This window comes from Geotrypetes seraphini, chromosome 4 (assembly GCF_902459505.1).
Source record: "Geotrypetes seraphini chromosome 4, aGeoSer1.1, whole genome shotgun sequence".
Lineage (NCBI taxonomy): Eukaryota > Metazoa > Chordata > Amphibia > Gymnophiona > Dermophiidae > Geotrypetes > Geotrypetes seraphini.
In genome coordinates this window covers 250,750,300-250,772,577 of record NC_047087.1, presented here as the reverse complement: position 1 = coordinate 250,772,577, position 22,278 = coordinate 250,750,300, and the positions used below count along the sequence as shown (strand labels likewise).

At 45.2% G+C, this 22,278-nt stretch overlaps 1 protein-coding gene across 2 annotated transcripts in view; it reads right to left on the bottom strand.

Moving 5' to 3' along the window:
- PCDH15 (protocadherin related 15) overlaps nucleotides 1-22,278 on the bottom strand; it is a 2,123,136-nt gene that overhangs the window by 1,496,070 nt on the left and 604,788 nt on the right. For both annotated transcript variants that reach the window (XM_033941002.1, XM_033941006.1), the window contains exon 3: nucleotides 19,420-19,486. The gene's annotated coding sequence lies outside the window, so the exon portion shown is untranslated. The remainder of the gene's footprint in view (nucleotides 1-19,419; nucleotides 19,487-22,278) is intronic.

Here is a 22,278-nt window from a genome sequence, read left to right as displayed (position 1 = left end):
TTCCTCGAGGCATAAATCCAGGCATGGCTCTTCTTCCAAAGAACATCCTTCTTCAACTAAGCCTCGATCTACACCTTCTAGTTCTACTAGACCATCGACTCCTCGATCGAAGTCTCCACTTCCACACCTCGAGGACTCAGCGGTTTCGATTGCTTCGTCCAAGTTTCCCTATTCTTTTGATGCCTTTTTTCCAGCCGAAGCTTCATCTTCAACCCAGGCTGCCTCGACGACCTCGAGTCCTTCTCGACACAAAGCATTGGCGGATCAGCTATCTTTCTCTTCATTTCTTCATCAGATGGCTATTGACTTGGACCTTCAATTGAATGCTGGTTCCAAATACTCTAAGGAGTATCTCGAAGTCATGTATCTTCCTCAACCTCCAGCAGAGTCACTTAAGCTTGCTCTTCATAAGCTTTTGTCTCAGACTTTTACCAGATGCCTGGAGACTCCTTATGCAATTCTAGCTGTTCCAGGCAAATTAGACTCCAGATATAAAACTCTCCATTACAGAGGATTTGAGAATTCACAGTTAACTCACCAATCCCTACTTGTAGAGTCATCCTTGAAAAGGTCCAATCCTTCCAAGGTTTATGCTACCATTCCTCCTGGAAGGGAAGGGAAAACTATGGACGTCACATCTATCAAAATGCCATGATGTCCTCTAAAGTCCTTAATTACAATTTCCATTTTATTGTTTATTTTGAGTTTCTCATTGCTCTTTTGCCTAAATTTCTCAGTTATTTAGATACTCAAAAGCACTTTGAATTTCAAGAAGTCATAGCTTCTCTATCACAACTCAGATTACATCTACTTCAGTCTTCTTATGATGCCTTTGAGTTGTCTGCCAGGGCGGCTGCTTGTTCTGTAGCAATGCGCCACCTTGCCTGGCTTCGTACCATTGACATGGATCCTAACCTTCAGGACCGCTTGGCTAATATTCCTTGTGCAGGCAATGACGTCTTCGATGAATCTATTGAGGCAGCCACCAAGAAATTGTCTGAGCATGAAAAATATTTTGCTTCTATTGTCAGACCTAAACCAAAGCCAGCTCCTGCCAAGCCTACACACCCTCCTCCTATTTACCAGAGGCATTTTGCTTCGAGAGCGGATCCTTACACTCGCCCTCCTTCCAAGAAACAGCAGAATCAGAAGCAACAGAAATCTCAACCTTCTGCTGCACCTAAGGCTATGCAGCTTTTTTGACTGTTTAAAACAGAGAATAACCTCCACCGTTCTGCCTCTGAACTATCTTACCCCTATTGGAGGTTGTCTCCATCAATTTTACCACAGATGGGAGACAATCACATCCGACCTCTGGGTGCTGTCAATCATCAGGGAAGGATACTCTCTTCATTTCACTCAGGTTACACCAGAGCTTCCTCCAAGAGAGTATCCTTCCAGTCCATCCCAGACCGCCCTTCTTCTTCAGGAAGCTCAAGCTCTGCTTCGTCTCCATGCCATCAAACCAGTTCCTTTGGAACAGCAGAACAGGAGGTTTTACTCCCGTTACTTCCTTGTTCCAAAGAAGACGGGCGATCTGAGGCCCATTCTGGATCTCAGGTTTCTCAACAAATTTTTAGTCAAAGAAAAATTTTGCATGTTATCCCTGGCATCCCTTTATCCCCTCCTAGATCAGAATGACTGGTTATGCTCTCTAGATCTCAAGGAGGCTTATACTCATATTCCCATTCATCCGGCCTCCCGCCAATATCTCAGATTTCGGGTGGGGAATCTGCATTATCAATACAGAGTGCTGCCCTTTGACCTGGCTTCATCTCCCAGAGTGTTCACCAAGTGCCTGGTAGTGGTAGCCGCAGTTTTCAGAAACCATGGTCTTCAGGTATTTCCCTACCTGGACAACTGGCTCATCAAAAATTCAACATCTGGGTTATTGACCCAATGGTCTACGTGGTTCCTACAGAGTTTGGGATTCGAAATCAACTTTCCCAAATCCCAACTTCAACCCTCTCAGAATCTACAATTCATCGGAGCTGTTCTGGATACTATCCAACTCAGAGCATTCCTTCCGCAACAAAGTCTGGAAGTCCTCCTTCAATTCTGTCATACAGTGTCTTCCCGCTCCTCCATATCAGCGAGACACATGATGGTACTCCTGGGTCACATGACCTCCACAGTACACGTGACTCCTTTTGCCAGACTTCACCTCAGAATTCCTCAGTGGACCCTGGCATCTCAGTGGATGCAGGTTTGCGACCCACTTTCTCAACACATTGCAGTCACTCCTTCATTGAGACAGTCTCTCTGCTGGTGGATGCTCTCTTCCAATCTCTCCAGAGGCTTGCTGTTTCAAACACCCCCTCATCAGAAGGTCCTCACAACAGATTCCTCGACCTGCGCTTGGGGCGCTCATCTCGATGGTCTATGTACTCAAGGCCACTGGATCAGTACGGATCGTCAGTGTCACATCAATCTGTTGGAACTCAGAGCGATTTTCAAGGCTCTCAAAGCTTTTCAACATGTTCTTCACACCAAGTAGTCCTCATTCGGACGGACAACCAAGTCGCCATGTATTATGTCAATAAACAGGGAGGGACGGGATCTTCCTCCCTTTGTCAAGAAGCTCTGAAGGTTTGGCACTGGGCAATCTGCCACAACACCTTCCTCAAAGCTATCTACATCCAAGGGGCGAAAAATTGCTTGGCGGACAACTTGAGTGATCTTCTGCAACCTCACAAATGGACACTCCATTCCTCACCTCTTCATCACATTTTTTCACAGTGGGGAATGCCTCAGATAGATCTCTTTGCAGCTCCCCACAACCACAAACTGCCTCAGTTCTGCTCCAGGATCTATTCTCCTCATTGCCCCGAGGCAGATGCTTTTCTTCTGGAATGGACGAATCTCTTCCTGTATGCATTCCCTCCATTCCCTCTCATTATCAAGACTCTTGTCAAGTTAAAGAACGACTATGCCACCATAATTCTGATTGCTCCTTGGTGGCCGAGACAACCTTGGTATTCCCTTCTACTTCAATTCAGCAGCAGGGAGTCATCAAGTTCATTAGCTTTATAATTTATTTAAAAATGTACCGTATATTACCTCTACGGTTTCCATAGTAACAAGCATAAACTGTTAAACAAACATACATAATTCAGTTGTTAAAAAAACATTCTTAAAAATGGTCAGTAAACATCAGAAATCTTCAAATCCAGTTTGAATATAAAATTTCAACTCAAAAAAGCCTTCACAAATGTTTTATTCAAATGATATACAGTATGGGGCTCATAATCGAAAGAGAAAAACGTCCAAAAACTGGCCTAAGTCGGCACTTGGACGAACATTTCTCAAAAATGTGCCAGTAATAAAAACAGGTTTTGGACGTATTTCTAAACGACCTAGGCTTTCATAGTGCGCTGAACGACCAAAGCTAAACGGGGCATTTTGGGAGGCGTATTGAGGGTGGGAGTTGGGTGGGACGTAGGCCGGCTTAGACTTAGTCGTACAGCATGTATAATCGAAAGTTTTACAATAGAGCCTAAATGGAAATTGGACGTTGTGACTTAGACCATGGTCTAAGTCACAAAAATCCACCTAGAGTCAGCAGATAAGCACTGCAAACACATAAAAATGACCCCCACACACTACCCCAGTGATCACCAACCCCCCACCCCCATAAAAATTTTAATCATAACTCTAAAATTCAGCCTCCAGACCATCATCACCTGGCCGCCTGGCATAGGAAAGCCTAGTCGTCCAGCCCAGAGGCAGCTTAAGTCATCTTGGAGGTGGGTTAGGGACTCATGGAGAGGAGGACCCATGCCCATAAGCCCCTGTAATCACTGAATTGATGCACTCCCCTATACACCCCCAAAACCCTTTGTACTGGCATGTAAGTGGCTCCTGCAGCCATAAGGGCTATTGGGGTGTTAGATAAGTGGGTCTAGGGGATTCTGGAGGTGGTTTGGGGGGCTCACCGTAACCTATAAGGGAGCTGTAGGGAGGAGAAGACATGGCACCCTTTTTGTGAAGTTCATAGCAGTGCCCTCTAAGGTACCCCACTATTTAGGTGTCATGTCTGGGTGTTCAGTCCATCACTTTGCAGACCCCTCCCACGTCCAACAGGGCTTGTTCTAGGCGTTTTGGACTTGGACGGAAAGTTGGCCGAAAATGTGGAAGAAAAGGGTACATCAAGGAAGATAAACAAATCGCAGACAAACTAAATTCCTTCTTTGCGTCTGTCTTTACGAAGGAGGACACCTCAACAATACCTGAAGTGGAGAAACTGTTTACAGGAGAAATAAAGGACAGCCTCACCACAGTTGAAGTGAACTTAGATCAGATATACTACCAGATCGACAAACTTAAAAGTGACAAATCCCCTGGACCGGATGAAATTCACCTGAGAGTCTTGAAGGAATTGAAGGTCGAAATCGGAGAGTTACTGCAAAAACTTGCAAACCTGTCAATCAGAACTGGTCAGATACCAGACGACTGGAGGAAAGCGAACGTCACGCCAATTTTCAAAAAAGGATCGAGAGGAGAACCGGGCAACTATAGACCTGTGAGTCTTACATCTGTCCCCGGCAAGATGATTGAATCACTGATCAAGGATAGCATAGTTCAGCACTTGGACACACATGACTTGATGAAACCCAGTCAACATGGATTCAGGAAAGGGAAATCGTGTTTGACGAATTTACTCCAATTCTTTGAGACCGTGAACGAGCAAATTGATAGTGGAAAGCCGGTGGACATAATATACTTGGACTTCCAGAAAGCATTTGACAAAGTTCCACACAAAAGACTTCTTAGGAAACTACAAAGCCATGGCATAGAGGGAGATATACAAAGATGGATAGGCAAATGGCTGGAAAACAGGAAGCAGAGAGTGGGCATAAATGGGAAGTTCTCCGACTGGGAGAAAGTGACTAGTGGTGTACCCCAAGGCTCGGTACTTGGGCCGATCCTTTTTAATATTTATATCAATGACCTAGAAAACGGAACATCCAGTGAGATCATCAAGTTTGCAGACGACACAAAACTCTGCCGGGCAATCAGATCGCAGGAGGACAGTGAGGAACTCCAGAGCGATTTGTGTCGGTTAGAAAAATGGGCGGAGAAATGGCAGATGAAGTTCAACGTGGAGAAATGCAAGGTAATGCATTTAGGCAGTAAAAATAAGGAATACGAGTACAGAATGTCAGGTGCAACTCTGGGAAAAAGTGAACAAGAAAGGGATCTGGGTGTACTGATAGATAGGACCCTGAAGCCGTCGGCACAATGCGCGGCAGCGGCAAATAAGGCAAATAGAATGTTGGGCATGATAAAGAAAGGAATCTCGAGTAGATCGGAGAAAGTTATAATGCCGCTTTATAGGGCAATGGTCAGACCCCACTTGGAATACTGCGTCCAACATTGGTCTCCCTACTTAAAGAAGGATATAAAACTGCTGGAGAGGGTGCAGAGACGAGCAACTAAACTAGTGAAGGGTATGGAGAAACTGGAATATGAGGATCGACTTAAAACACTGGGATTGTTCTCCCTTGAGAAAAGGAGACTGCGTGGGGATATGATCGAAACCTTCAAAATACTGAAAGGAATCGACAAAATAGAGCAGAAAAAACTATTTACATTGTCCAATTTGACACGGACAAGAGGACATGAAATGAAGCTAAGGGGGGGCAAGTTCAGGACTAATATCAGGAAGTTCTGCTTCACACAGAGAGTGGTTGACATCTGGAATACTCTCCCAGGGGAGATTATTGCGGAATCGACAGTCCTAGGCTTCAAAAGCAAACTAGATGCATATCTCCTTGAGAGAGGCATATAAAGATATGGTTGGCTATAAAATAAGCCAGGTGTATACCTAGCAGGGCCTCCGCGTGTGCGGATCGCCGGACTTGATGGACCGAAGGTCTGATCCGGAGATGGCGCTTCTTATGTTCTTATGTTCTTATGATTTAGTGGCTTGGACGATCAGATTGGCAGGATGTATAATTAGACGATTTTTGAAACGAAAAAAAAAGTTGGACGTATCTTTCGAAAATGTGTCTTAAGCTGTTTTTTTTTTCTTTGGACGACTTGTGAGATGGACGTAAACGTACTTAGACGTCCCTTTCGATTATGCCCCTCCACGCATTCGTAGTTAGCAAGCAATATGCTCTTGTACATTATAAAGTATACCAAATACATAAGAGTTGCCATACTGGTACAGACTGAAGGTCTATCAAGCCCATTATCCTGTTTCTAAGAGTGGCAATCCCAGGTCACAAGTACCTGGCAAGATCCCAAAAAGTAAAACAGATGTTATGCTGCTTATCCTAGGAATAAGCAGTGGATTTCCTCAAATCTTAATTATGCACACAGTATTTGAGGTGTGCTGCACCATGATGCATAAACAATGGCACTATAATATTTTAATTTTTGGTTCCATTCCTTACCTGATATCTATGTACTTTTTTAGTTGCTGCCACACACTGAACTGAGGGTTTCAACATATCCTCAACAAAGACACATAGATCTAATCTAATCTAATTTGGGATTTCTGAGTCACACTATGTCCAAAACAGATTCAAGGCAATTTACAATTTGAAATCATTCATATACAAATTAGTGCATTGTGAACGGAATAGAAGAAGATACAGTTCTACAGGGGGAGAGGAATTGATCAGTTAAGCTTGGCCCATTGAACCCTCATGAGGACATATTTGTCCTATCTCTGAGACCCCATAATCTCCTCTGACAATTAACTTTGGACCTAACCCATCAGTATCTATACTATAGAATCTACCAACCCAAGCCACTAGGTTGGATTCAAAGGTGTGTGTAAGAGCATAACTTTTTGGAAGTTTCCTATGCTGGTTGTTTTTGTAATTTTGAGAAACCAGAATAGTGGTTTGACAGTTTAATAACAGGCTGTGGTAGAAGTAATTAATAAACAAACTGCCAGTTGTTCTTTGACAGTTCTAAGAGTGCTGATGTTGTGTTGTTTGTAGCTTAGAATATAAGAGTTGCCATACAGGGACAGAACAAATGTTCATCAAGCCCGCCCAGTATTCTGTTTCCAACAGTGGCTAATCCAGGTAACAAGAACCTGACACAATCCCAAAATAGTAAAACAGATGCTCTTAGCTTAGAAATAAGCAGTGAATTTTTCCAAATCCATTGTAATAATGGCTTATGGACATTTCTTTATGGAAATTATTCAAATCTTTTTTAAACCCTGCTGAGCTAACTTCAATGAATTCCAGAGTTTAATTACACATTGAGTGAAGAAATATTTTCTCCGGTTTTATTGCATACCCCCTAGGGCTCCTTTTACGAAGCCGCATCAGCGACTTTATCACACGCACATTTTTAGCGCACGCGCTAGCTGAAAAACTACCACCTGCTCAAGAGGAGGCGATAGCGGCTAGTGCGGCCAGCAAATTAGTGCATGCTATTACACGCGTTAAACCGTTAACGTGGCTTCATAAAAGGAGCCCCTAGTCTTTTTTCATTAATAATTTATTTAAAGATATATATATATATATATATTCTAATATAATAAAATGATAGGCCACGCATGCGCACTAAAAATACGTGTTCCCTGATCCGTCGCGAAAACACGAGTGCGCATGCGCGGATTTTACGTCACCACCTGCTCTCCGATCAATCTCTGCTCCTCCTGCACCATGGCACACCAGGCATGTCCGCCACCGGCCTCGAGCTCCTGGGGGCCAGCGGCGCGCCAGCCACCCGGCTGGTGCTGAGGCCCCGCCTCCCGCTTCCGCCCTACATGGCGATGCCAGACCCGGCCCTACAAAACGCTGAGGCCCCGTCTTCCGAAGAAGCTACGGTCCGGCCCAGCCCGTTGAGAGGGAGAGCGGCGCCCGTTGAGAGGGAGGGGGGGACACACGAGGGCTCTGCCGCCCGTTCCGTCTCTGCCAGGGCTAACAGCAGCAGCCCCCGAAGCTCCTCACCAGCGTGTCCCTCCCCCATGAGAAGGGTTGAAAAGCTGGCCTCGCGCGCTCTGCAATCAACTGCCGCTCGCAGTGTCCAGAAGCGGCGAAGGCAGTGCTGCTGCTGGTGATGCTGCTCCCGCTGCTGTGCGCGAGCAATGCACCGGAGCTGGACCCAGCCTGTCGGCAGCGGCTCGACGAGATGGCGAACGGCAGCGGCTGACAGGAGGAGACAGAGGGGAGATGCTTGATTGATGGGAGATAGAGAGAAGGGATATGTTGGACTGTTGGGGGGGATAGAGAAAGGGGAGATTCTGGTCTGGTGGGGGGGGAGGAAGGGAGGCCTACTGCTGGACAGGGGGAGCAAGAAGAGGTGCTGATGAACTGGGGGGGGAAAGGAAGGGAGGCCTACTGCTGGACAGGGGGAGCAGGAAGAGGTACTGATGGACAGGGGGAAAGGAAGGGAGGCCTATTGCTGGACAGGGGGAGCAGGAAGAGGTTCTGATGGACAGGGGGGAGGTAAAACAAAAGGAGAAAGGCAGCTGCTGGATAAGGGGAGCAGTGAAGGAGTGACTGGGGAGCAGGGAAGAAGTGCTGCTGGACAGGGGGAGCAGGGAAGAGGGACAGGGGGAGCAGGTAAGGAGTGCTGCTGGACAGGGGGAGGTAAAAGGAAGGGAGAAGGCCTACGGTTGGACAGGTGGAACAGGCAAGGAGTGATGGTTGACAGCCGAGGAAAGAGAGAGACAGAAAGCGGCCAAGGGGAGAGAGAGAGAAAGAAAGAATGAAAGACAGACATACATATATTCTAGCATCCATTAATGTAACGGGCTTAAAGACTAGTATATATATATATATGTAAAAACAACAACAACAAGCAATACAATATAATAACATAAAAGAATATTACATTATTGACTTATCAACCAATCATTCTCTGGATGTCACACATTACAAAAACTTTTCCTAGTATAGTATCCACAGTTAATCACTAAACTTTAGTAAACATTCCTATATTTTCTTTAATTTCCTCAAACTGCCACTCATTACCGCATATATTTTCTCATATTTACTGTATAAGCACAACATATTCCACTACATATTATAATTAGAAAAATCTTTCTAGTTATATAATATTGTTTTAACAGTTATCATAAGTTCTTCAATAGTTGTGCTTTATAAGTATCTAATTCAGAAGTTAAACCAAACCCACCAAATATACCCCCCTTTACAAAGCCGCACTAGCATTTTTAGTGCCAGCCGTTGCAGTAACAGCTTAGATGCTCATAGGAATTCTATGAGCGTCGGTGGCCAGTGCTAAAAACGCTAGCGCAGTCCTTGTAAAGGAGGGGATAATTATTTGATACGTTAAAGGTTCTGATAAAGAGAGTAACATTGAAATAGTAAACCAAACTTTACTCTAATAAGTAGCCACAAATAGACACTTAAACAACATGTGCTCCATAGTTCCCATGCCACCTTACAAAACCAGCAAAACATCACTTTTGATTCATCTATTTTTGAAAGTTTCACTGACGTCCACAAAGCCTTATGCATTAAAAAAAAAAAAAAAAAGATTGCATTATACTTGCCGAATGAATTGATGTCATAACTGATATCCATATCGATTTCCATTGTACATCATTTAAACTTTTTCCGGTATCAAATTCTCAAGTACTCTGCAACCCCTTGGGCTGTTTAAAGGCATTTAATTTCAAGCACTTATACCACTGGAAAGCTGCTCCTTTACAATTCAATAAAGAAGAACAGAGAGACACACAACCCTGAAATTTATGTTGTGAATGAACAGATTTAATACAATGTAAAAGTTGAATCCGTCTATAATGCTACTGCTTAGGTAAACCATATTTGTCCATTTTTTCTGAGAATGGAATCCAGTTCTGTTGATACATTAAGGCCCAGATTCTGCAAACGGCGTCCCGATTGTAGGCAGTGGTAGGCGTCCTACCACTGTCTAACCAGCAAATCGGGATGCACGTTTTTTTGTTTTTTTTTAAAAAAAGCTCCTGAGGCAGGCAACCTACATTGGCATACCCACCTAAGCTTGCCTAAGGCTTGGCATGGGTGTTGTTTGCCTCAGAAGTAGACTTAGGAGAACCTAGGCAGCCATAGGCGTCTCCCTAGCCCAGCGGGAGACGAGTACAATGTAGGCCAGGATAATGCTACATTGACACGGCCGCAAAGCTTATTGCAGCAAGAGATCTCCCTGCCGCAATAAGTTTAGTGGCCGCAGTTGCAGCCACTAGTCCCCCCCACCCCCCTGAACGAATGCGGCAGGAGGGATGCCCAATCCCTCCTGCCCAGAACACCTCCACCCACCCCAAATGAATGCACAGGAGGGATGCCCATTCCCTCCAGCCAGAACACCCTCCACCCCCTGAAGATCGTTGGCAGGAGGGTGCCCAATTCCTCCTGCCAGAAAACCCTCCACCCACCCCCTGAAGATTGCCGTCAGGAAGGTGCCCAATCCCTCCTACTGGAAACCGCCCACCGTAGATATTACGATGACCCCCTTCAGAACGGTGGGGAGGTTTTCTGCAAGGAGGGATTGGATACCCTCCTGACGGTGATCTTCAGGAGGCGGGTTCCATAAGGAGGGATTGGGCACACTCCTGCTGGAAATTTTCAGGAGGGGTGGGGGATGTTCCGGCAGTAGGGATTGGGCACCGTCCTGATGGTGATCTTAGGGGGTGTGTACCGGCAGGAGGTACTGGGCAACCTCCTGGTGATCTTCAGGGAGGGGTGGGGTGTGTTCTGGGCAGGAGGGATTAGGCATCCCTCCTGCCATGTTCGTTCTGGGAGGGTGGGGGTGTTCCGGGCAGGAGGGATTAGGCATCCTTCCTGCCACTTTCGTCAGGGGTGGGGGAACTGGCGGCTGCAGCCACGGAAACCATGTCTTTCGAACATACAGAACACAGAAAACACCTTTGCCTAGTATGGAATATGTCATCACAAACTAACTCCTCCCCCTTTTACAAAACTGTAGTGTGGATTTTAGCCACTGTGGTAACAGCTCTGAAGCTCATAGAATTCTGAGCATCAGAGCTGCTACCACCACGGCTGGCGCTAAAAAACGCTCAACAGTTTTGTAAAGGGGGGATAAAATAGAAATACATAGACAAAGGTTAAATTGAACCAGCAAGAAGCTGGACTCTGCCTACAATGCAACACCACAGAAACAGTGACACATGTCTCCTAAAGCAATAAATAAATAGAAAATTTTTTTCTAACTTTGTCTTCTCTGGTTTCTGCTTTTCTCATCTTCTTGTTACTCTCTTCCTTCCATCCACTGTCTGCCGTCTCTCTGCCCTTATATGGCACCTTCTCTCCTTCTATGCCCCTTCCAGAAACTGTATTCCTCCCCTTTCCATCTCTCCTTTCACCCCCATTCATCTGGCATCTCTCTCATCTCCTTTCCTCTCCCACACTTCTCTTCTGCAATCCTTTTCTTCCCTCATTTTCCTTTTCAATTTATTTTCTGCATCCATCTAGATTACGTTCTTACTACCCTCTCATCAATTTCCTTATTTACTGTCTACCTACAGCTCGCCACCTCTTTCCCTCACCACCTCCAGTATTTCCCTAACTCAACCCTTTCCCCCCATCATGTGCCCTCCTTTTATTTATCCCCTCCTTCCATCAGGTGCCCTCTTTCTCTACCCCTTCCATCTAGTACCTTCTCCTCTCTCTGTCTACTTCCATCGTCTGCTCCCCTCTTTCTCTCCTCCCATTTTCTTCCTGCATTTGCTCCCTTATCTCTCCCATCTGCACTTCCATCCAGCATAGGCTCCCCCTCTACTCGCCACACTACCATCCAATATCTTCCTTTTCTCTCTCCATCCACCCCTCTTCAATCAGTATCTGCCCCCTTTCTTTCCCTCTGATCCAATTCCATCCAGTATCCTTCCCCCTTATGTCTCTCTCTGCTTTCCCTGTACATCAGTTCCATCAGCACCATCCTTCCATTCCACCCTGTCCCTTTTGTCTCCCTGCACCACTCTTTCATTTCAGCAGTCCTGCTCCTTTCTCACGATGACTGTAGCTGCCGGCTGCCAGTCCACCCTACTCTGATGTACTAGCTCTGGAGCAGAGTCGGCAGCTGCATGCTGTAAGATCCCGCAATGACTCCAGGCTTTGCTCTGGAAGAAGTAAGTTATGTCAGATGGGGTTGACCCGGCAGACCCAGGGAGTTGCGGCAAGGACCCACGAAGACTGCGTCTGCCGGGTCAACCCCCTCCAACATAACTTACTTCTTTCGGAGCAAAGCCGGCAGACGAGTCATCGGGGGACCTTTCTGCACCTCAGCGCAGCTGCCAACTCTGCTCTAGAGCAGTGTTTTTCAACCTTTTTACACCCATGGACCGTCAGAAATAAAATAATTATTTTGTGGACTGGCAAAATACTAAGACTGAAATTTTAAAAAACACATTTTCGCCCCGTCTCCGCAAGCTCAGTCCCCGCAAACCATCTAATCCCATTCGCATAAGTCTCAGTTATGATTTTATATTGAACATATTTTATTAAAGTATAAAAAGAAACAATATTCTGTACAATTGTCATTTTATAAATATAAATATACAGAACAAAACCTCTGTCTCCCCTCCCCTTCACATATAACTGAAAACATATATCAAGAAAACTGAACAAGCCAAATTATTATAGAATGCTACACAGAAATATCATGCTAACAGAATACTGCAGTCACACATGACAGGAATAGTGTTAGGGGAATGCCCCCTGGTCCGAGAGAGCCCTAAGCCAGCTGGAAACTAAAGAAGCACTGCCTGGGCTTTGCAGTCCCAGTTATGTCTCTAGCAGGATACATATTTCAAATCTGATATATTCTAATGACAAAATAGAAATAAAATGATTTTTTTCTACCTTTTGTTGTCTCTGGTTCTGCTTTTATCTTCTTTTCACTCTTTTCCTACCAGCGTCTGCCCTGTCTCTTCAATCTAGCATCTGCCCATTCCATCTACTGTCTGCCCTTTCCAGAAACTGTCTCCCCCCTGCCATCTCTCCTCTAGACCCCCCCCCCCCTTTGGTCTGGCATCCATTTTCTTCCCTCTGTTTCCTCATGGTCTGGCATCTTTCTCCTTTCATCTCTCTTTCCCTCCCCCCTGTGGTTTTTAGCATCTCTCTCTTCTCATTTCCTCCGCTCAGATCTGATATATCTGTCTCCTTCCCCGTTCTCTGGCATCTCTCTCTCTTCCCTTTCCTTCTCTGGTTTTCCTTATTTATTTTCTGCGTCCGTCTAAATTAAATTTGTTCTTACTATGCAGTCCTCAAATTCCCTCTTTCACTATGTCTACCCACAGCATGCCACCCCTTTCCTTCACCCCTCCACTATCTCACTAACTCTATCTTCTTCCCACATCCAGCATATGTCCTTTTTCTTTATCCCTCCTTCCATCCAGTATGTGTTCTCTTTCTCCACTTCTATTCAGCATTTGCTCTCCCTACTTCCATCATCTGCCCTTTTCTCTCTCCTCACTTCCATCATCTACCCCTTCTCTCTTTTTCCCCCCACTTCCATCATCTGCCCTCTTCTCTCTTCCCCTTCTCCCCACTTCCATCATCTGTCCCTTCTCTCTCTTTCCCCCCACTTCCTTCATCTGCCCTCTTCTCTCTCCCCACTTCCATCATCTGTCCCCTTCTCTCAATCTTTCCATCCACCACAGGCCCATCTTTCTCCCTTCCTCACCTTTCCAATTTTGGCAACAAGATCAGCAAGGTCCCCCCCCCCCCCCACGACAGCACTCAAGTTCGGCCTCCTTCTCCTGGCATCAAACGAACTTCAGATCGGCAACAGGTGCCCAGTCAAAAGCTACCCTCTAACTGAACTACCTGGGCGGAAACAGGAAGCTGAGTCAGGGGAAGCTTTTGACTGAGCAATTGTTACCGATCTGAAGTTCTGTTGATGCTGGGAGAAAGAGGCAGAACTTAAGTGCTGTTGCAGGGGGATCGCTGATGCCGCTGAGTGCCATCGCCGGGGGGGAGGACGCCGATGCCGCTGAGTGCTGTCGCCGTTGCAGCCCAGGAATTTTCCGGACCTGGCCAGCTGTGCACCCCCCTAAGGCTGCACCTGGGGTGGGCTGCACCCGGGGTGGACCACCCCCCTGCCCCCCCTTGCTACACTACTGACTGCAGGGAGATTCTATAACCATCACCTGTGACATGGACGCCAGTTAGAAAATCTGGGTGGTCATATAGGGTTAGGCATCTGTCTGTCAGGACAGACACAATTCTATATAGGATGATCATGTGCGATTCTCAAAAGTTGCTTAGGCCCAAATTGCACAGAGATCAGGAGTAAAGCATGCATTTGTGTTGGTTTTGGCGTGTGTCACATCAGGGAAATTAACTACCATTTCACATCAAATTTGTTTTTTGAAATTTCAGATAAAGGATCTTGTGCCCGTATTTCCAAATCCCATCCATAGATCTATTGTGAATATAATTAGATGCATAGCACCAGTGGCATACCAAGGGGGGGCGGGGTTGGTCCGCCCCGGGTGCAAGCCATGAGGGGGGTGCTCCCGGCCTTGGAGTCATGGCCCAGGAACTTCCCTTCTCATGGCCCGACCCCAAGGCTTTTGCTTACCCAACTGCAGTAGAAAGCAACCTACAGAAAGGATTGCGGGTACTTTAGCAATCCTTGCAGGTTACCATAGGCCTCCGGAGTTGTTGTCCCTCTGCCACGGTCCCGCCCTTCCTCTGATGTCAGGGGAAGGTACAGTACTTTCGGTGCAGGGGTTCAGGGGGGGACAGGCTTTCAGGGGGGACAGACCTTCAGGGGGGAAGGTTCAGCTCTTCGGGGGGAAAAGCCTTCAGGTGGAGGTACAGGCCTTCAGGGATGGGGTGTAGGCCTTCAAGGGGGACAGACCTTTGGGGGAAAGGTACAGGCCTTCGGGAGGGGGGCAGGCCTTCGGGGCAGGGGTGCAGGCCTTCAGGGCGGGTGCAGGCCTTCAGGGAGGACAGACCTTCGGGGGAGGTGCAATCCTTTGGGGGGGCCTTCAGGGGTTCAGGGGGAACAAACCTTCAGGGGGGACAGACCTTCGGGGGGGCGGTGCAGTCCTTCAAGGGGGACAGGCCTTCAGGTGGGGGTGCAGGCCTTCTGGAATGGAGTGTAGGTCTTCAGGTGGGACAGACCTTTTGGGGGGAGGTACAGGCCTTCTGGGGAGACAGGCCTTCAGGGGTGACACACCTCTAGGGGAGGGGGTCCTGGTATAGAAGTAAACAGAGAGAGGGAGAGAAGGGGGGTTCAAAGATACGTGCATATGCCGGACTTTGGGGGGAAGAAATAATGGGTCTAAAAACAGGAGTGGGAGAAAGATGGTGGATAATGGGATTTAGGGAGGGAACAGAAAGGGAGAGAAGTTGGACACAAGGGATGGTGTGGAGGGGGGATAGAGATACTGGATAGGAGGATAGGTGGGAAGAGAAAGGGAGAGATGGTGGACCCTGGGGTGGTGGGGAAAGAGAGAGCGATGCTGGATGAAAGGGTAGTTGAGAAAAGGTGAATCTGGGAATGGAAACGAAAAAAAAGGAAAGATGCCAGACCTCCGGGGGAGGGAAGGGAAATGGAAGTGAAGGACAATGATGGCAGAAGGATGGTTAGCATGGAGAAAGAAGAAAGAAGGAGACCCTGGTAAGCAAGACAACCAGAGCCTGGGACCAACAAGATTTTAATATTTACCAGACAACAAAAGGTAGAAAAAATAATTTTATTTTCTGTTTTGTGATTACAATGTCAGATTTGAAAAGTGTATCCTGCCAGAGCTGGTGTTAGACCGCAAACGTGAGCTAGGATTTAACAGAGAGGGGAAAAGTCCTTTTTGTTAGTTTATTTTGTTTACACCACAGTGCCAGTGTGGTCAGAAGAAGCCAAAGGGGGTGAAAAAGCTATACAATAAATCCACCAGAATGTTTGAAAAAAACACCCAATTGGGCAGGAAAATCGAATCGAAAAACCAATTCAATAGGCTGAATCGAATCAAAAATTTTTTCCTGAATCAGGCAGCACTAGTTTGCGCTACTGTCTTAGACTTTAGGACTTGGGAATGGGGAGAGATGGCATCCTCAGTACTTTTTAATGCAAGTGAAACGAGGATTTGGTCAGACTTTTGAAGGGTCTGCAGAAGAAAAATATTGTTTAGGCCAGGGACATGAGACAGCAGGAAATGGGAACTTTTCTTCCTTCTGTTTTTATGAATGGCAAGGCTGAGGATGTCAGAGAGTTCAGTTAAAATATGTGCTTTATAAGAAAATATAATAATGTGTTTTATAAAGTTTATAAGCATTGCTGGCCTACCCGGTGAGGTGTTCCTAGTGGTGGTGGTGGTGGCAGCGTGTCAATGTGTTGAGAGGAAGAGGTGGTCTGGGAAATTCTGCTGAGCAAACTCCGTCCCATTTCCACCTCCCCCAGTTAGTCCACTCCACTCAACTGGTTCACACACTGAGTGGGTCTTTGGGTGTTGTGCCTGGGTAGTTGTTTTGGGATCTCTTCCAGTGGTTTGTCAGTATCTCCTTGTGGTCCAAGGAAGGAAACTTTGTTAACCTTAGCATTGACCTTCAGAATATGTTTGTAACAGCACTGCTTGTGTGGCATTAGGCTATGTAGTGATCAAAAGAAACAAAAAACAAAAAACAGACCTTTGCACATTTTTGTACTATATGGTGGATGTATGAGGAGATTCACATTTCCTGCACAGCTAAGTCCATGTGAAGTTACCTTGTTATGTATTTGACATCTAGCAAGGTCTCTGTTTGGAAGGAAAGATCTAAGCTTAAAAATGAAGTGGCCTGAAGTTATGGATCAAGCAGATAGCGTAGCTGGTTTTAAGAAAGGTTTGGACAAATTCCTGGAGGAAAAGTCCATAGTCTGTTATTAAGACATGGGGGAAGCATCTGCTTGACCTGGATTGGTAGCTTGGAATGTTGCTACTCTTTGGGTTTTGACCAGGTACTAGTGACTTGGATTGGCTACCATGAGAATGGGCTACTGAGCATGATGGACCATTGGTCTGACCCAGTTAGACCATTCTTATATTATGTTCTCATCTGTAGGGGCCTTTGTTTTCACTTCTTATTTTAATGTATTTTTTTTCTGGGAACTTAGTGTTTTTTTTTATAATGGGAACAGAATAAATGGAAGAGAATTAATGTGTGTGTGTAATGGGGGGAGGGGATAACTAATTTCTTCAGCTAAATATGTTTGCTTTGGTGTTCAGAAGCCAGGCCATTAAAAATGGATATACTAACAGTATAGAATCCCTAGAATAGAGGTTCCCAAACTTTTTAATGTCTCCTTTTTTATCTATCTTCCTCTTTCTTCCACCTCTCCCAGTATCCACTTTCCTCATATGTTCTTAAGATAAGCCATGCTATGTCAAGCCAAGTTCCTTGGGCAGTCTGCATCATAAGTAGCTGGCAAATACCAAAGAGTAGATCATATTTTTCACAGTTGATCTGAAACAATGTGATGGCTTTTACTGGTCTTTTCATTCAGCCTTCTCCGTTCTGTTCTCCATACTTTCTCTCTTGTTTGTTCTCCTCTGCTTGGGCTATTGGTCCCAGTCCTAAGCCTTTAAACTCTTACCCCACTGGTTCAAATTGCCACCTTTCCAATCTTATTCCTATTCTTCCTCTCTTTCTCATGTACCCTGTGAAAAGTCTTTTGTCTCCAACAAATTTGCCTACATTCATCTTTCTCTCTAATACTTACCAACTCCCAGAGCAATAGAGGGAGTTGGTATCTATTCCTACTAAAAAGACAATGCAGACAACTAGAAAGAAAATGGAGGAAAAACAGTCAAGGTTCCACAACCAGGATAAAACAACTACAAACAATACAAAAAACAGCCCTAAGACTGGTCTACTCACTGAAGAAATTCGACCACATCACAGAGGCATACCATGACTCACATTGGCTCCCAATACAAGCAAGAATACACTTCAAATTTTCCTGCTTACTAATTAAAACAATAAACGGAGACAGCCCAGCCTAATGGAACAATTGACCAGTAGTACCTTGGATTACGAGTATAATCCGTTCCAGGAGCATGCTTGTAATCCAAAATGCTCGTTTGTCAAAGCGAGTTTCCCCATAGGAAATAATGGAAACTTGCTTTGATGCGTTCCCCCCCCCCCCCCCCGAGAACCGGCATTGCTCCCCTCGAAGGCCCCCCCCTGCGATCCGGCACCCCGCCTGCCTCGAACCGGCACCCCACCACCACGATCCGACCCCCCTCCAACACGATTGGGCACCCCCCCCGACACGATCCGACATCCCCCCGACACAATTGGGCACCCCCCTGCCGCTTCTTACCTTCATCTGGGCACTCTTGAAGATTGGCCTCGTCTGCTGGGCCTTGAGCATCTGAGCATGCTCAAGGCCTGCGAGTTCACGTTCACGTTCAGAACGTGAACTTGCAGGCCTTAGGCCTTGAGCATGCTCAGATGCTCAAGGCCCAGCAGACGAGGAGGCCGATCTTCAAGAGTGCCCAGATGAGGGTAAGAAGCGGCGGGGGGGGTGCCCAATTGTGTCGGGGGGGGGTCAGATCGTGTCGGGGGGTGCCCAATCATTTCGGGGGGGTCGGATCGTGGCAGGGGGGTGCCGGTTCAAGGCAGGGGGGTGCTGGATCGCAGGGGGAGTGCCGGATTGCGGGGGGGGGGATGCTCGTAAATCGAGCCATGATCGGTTTCCGAGGCACCGATTTTGCAAATGTTTTGCTCGTCTTGCAAAACACTCGCAAACCTGTGCACTCGTAAACCGAGTTCAATCCACCTCAACCAGACATAGGAGAACCCCCACACCATTCACACACCCTCCAACCAAAAACGTCAAAAGAAAAAAACTGTATGACAACCTCCTAACCACTTGAGCTGCAACACTCGACCCCCAACTCTACAACCTATTGACCTCGACCACAGACTACAAAACCTTCAAAAAAGAAATAAAACCCTTCTATTCAAAAAACACATAAAACCGAACTAATTCAATCAGAAATGTCCCAAGCATCACCTTCAACTACTCCATATGTACTTCTAATGTCATGACAATTCAGACATAATTTATGTTATGTTATGTTATGTTTGGAATAATGGTTACATATATGAGGTTCAATAAAAGAAAATTTTCACTGCCTGTTTCTATTCTGACCATTTATTCTGTTTCATTATTACAAAAAATATTTTTTTATATGGGAGGGGGTGTCAAAAAAATGATGGGCCCCAGGTGCCACATACCCTAGGTACACCACTGCATAGCACCACATAATTTCACTACATACATATGGTTTAGGCAATTTTTGAAAAACATATTTGTGTAGACAAAATGTTTACTAATAGAAATGACTTTCAGAATTGGCCTCAATTTCAGCATCTCACAGTGTCTTGACAGTTACAGACCAGAACTGTTTATTGATGTAGCCTTGCAATGTAAACTATAGTAATCACTTCAGTCAGAAAATAAGTATTATAATAAAGCCATACTTACATAAAAATCCAGGGAACTGGATTTCTTGGCCATTGTAATTTGCAGGTTTTTATAAGCCCAATGTTTTCTACAATGATAAAAAAAAAATAAAGCATAAACTATTAAACCTATAAAAATGAAGAACAAATAAGTAAATGAAGTAAAATAAAATGAGTCCCTTTTTACTAAAGTTCATTAAGCACAAAGAGGGCACTTTTATAAAAGTGGTATCTAACTTCAGGAGTTCACAGTGCCAGTTCCCTATATAGAACAGTGCTAGGATTCATGTTCAATCTGAGTGAAAGGAGTTACACCAACTACAGCTAGGTGAAAATTCGAGCGCACAAATTAAGCATGGATCCCCCCAATTCTATAACATTGTATATATTTTAAGGTAATGAATTATATAATATTGTGTGCATATTAAGGTAATGTCCCTGGTCTGATTATGCCCTTCCGATGACCTCAGTCCACAGGTGTCAAAGTCGGTCCTCGAGGGCCGCAATCCAGTTGGGTTTTCAGGATTTCCCCAATGAATATGCAGTGAAAGCAGTGCATGCAAATAGATCTCATGCATATTCATCGGGGAAATCTTGAAAACCTGACTGGATTGCAGCCCTTAGAGGACCGACTTTGACACCCCTGCCTCACTCCCTTTGAGCATCCACGCAGAAACACTCACAACATGAGTAAATGGCAGGCACAGGGCTACTTACAAGTGTAACCTAAGTAGGGACCCAGTGTAAAATGTACCAATAGGCATCCCAGCTATTTTCCACATTAAGGCTGGGATCATTAAAGTTGTCCTAAGTTGTCTAGACAGCAATGGCTGTCACCATACCCAGATATTTATCAATGATATGCAAACAGGAAGATCGAAAGAACCAGGCGAAGAGGGCAACCTGTAATCAGATGGCTGGGTATGTTGAAATCAGCCATGGGGATGACTCTGGAGGACCTTTCTGGACTAGCACAAAACCAATTTCTTTTTAGATCCACAATTCAAGTTGCTAGGACTTGAGCACGAGTCGATGGCACCTAACAAAAACAACAATTCAGATACGGGCTGGCGCTGAATATTCAGTTGCACGTTTAAATGTCACCCCTTTCTACCACAAACTTCACTGGCTACCCTTTGAATCCAGAGTCCTATTCAAATTTGCCTGCTTCTGCTATAAAACAGTATTTGGCCTATCCCCAAGCTACTTAAACCCTCACTTCTATCTGAATCACATAAACAAGCACTCCCGCAGAATTCAACTCTTCGCCTTCCCCTCCCTAAAACTATGTCACTACAAAAGATTCCTTGATAAAACTTTTGCCTTCCAGGCTGCCAAACTGAACCCATGGCTAGCCCAAATTGTCCTTGAGGCCCCCACCTACCTTGGGTTTAGAAAATCTCTCAAAACTCACCTATTCCATGGACAAGACACCTAACACCCCTCTCCAATGAACAACAATCTCCTCCTCCCCCCTTCCACCTCTCTTTTCCCAACCTACCCACCCCCTCCCCCCTAACCTACCCCCCTCTCTTCTCCTAACTTCATTCTACCTCCTTGCTCCTAATATTGTTCAATTGTTTTCGAACCACTTATTATTTATTGCTTGCCTCTAATATTGTTCAATTGTTTTTAGACCACTTGTAAATTTTTGTTAATCTAATGTAAACCGCCTAGAACTCCTTGGGTATGGCGGTATACAAAAAATAAAGTTATTATTATTATTATTATTATTATTATTAAATGGCAACACCAGTAAATAAGATGCAAAGCCAGTGCTGGGCAGACCTATAGTCTATGCCCTGATAATGACAAGACAAATTCAGCGAAAGAACAGTGAAGGCTACCTCTGTGTTATATGATTTTATTTACTTGACTCGACATGAACGTGTTTCGGCCTAAACGTCCTGCATCAGGAGTCTGCAGTGCAAAAAACTAAAACTAAACTAAAGCTTAACTTTATATACCGTGTCGTCAACCTAAGGAAGCTCGACTCGGTTTACAACAATTAGATAAAAACTAAAGAAAGTTTACAATGATTAAATAAAAACTAAAGAAAGTAATAGCAAACGTTTCAAAATGTTTGGCAAAAAGAAAAAAGTTTTAGAAGTTTGCGGAAAGATTGGAAAGAACTGGGTCTCCTCAGAATTAAGGGGAGTTCATTCCATAGTTGAGAAAGTTTAAAAGCCAGAGATTGACTGAAGATATTAACTCCTTTAATTCCTTTTCTAGATGGAAGGGAGAGTTTGAATTGTTGGATGCCTCTTGCAAAGGAAAATCTGTAAGCATTCAATAATAAGGGAACGAGGTGAATAAAAATGCCATATAAAATTTTGAAAGAGATGCAGGCACATTTGAATTGAATTCTAAGATAAACCGGGAGCCAATGAAAAGCATTAAGGACTCCTTTTACAAAGGCGCGCTAGCGGTTTAACATGCGTCATAGCACACGCTAAACCTCTGGACGCGCTAGCCACTATCGCCTCCTCTTGAGCAGGCGGTAGTATTTGGCCAGCGCAGGGGTTAGCGCGTAATGAAAAGTCGCGTGCGCTAACCCTGCTAGCGCGCCTTTGTAAAAGGAGCCCTAAATGAATACACATAGAAAACTTTGTAAACCATGTAAATCTTGAAACAATGTTCCAATAAATTACAAAAATATTACAAATAAAATCAATATAATAAAAATACTTAAAAACATACACCATAACTTAGGGCTCCTTTTACAAAGCCACGCTAGCGGCATTAACACGTGTGACTTTTCATCACGCGCTAACCCCCATGTGGCCAAAAACTACCACTTGCTCAAGAGGAGGCAGAAGCGGCTAGCGAGTCCGGCAGTTTAACGGCTAGTGCGCCTTTGTAAAAGGAGCCCTTAGTTGGC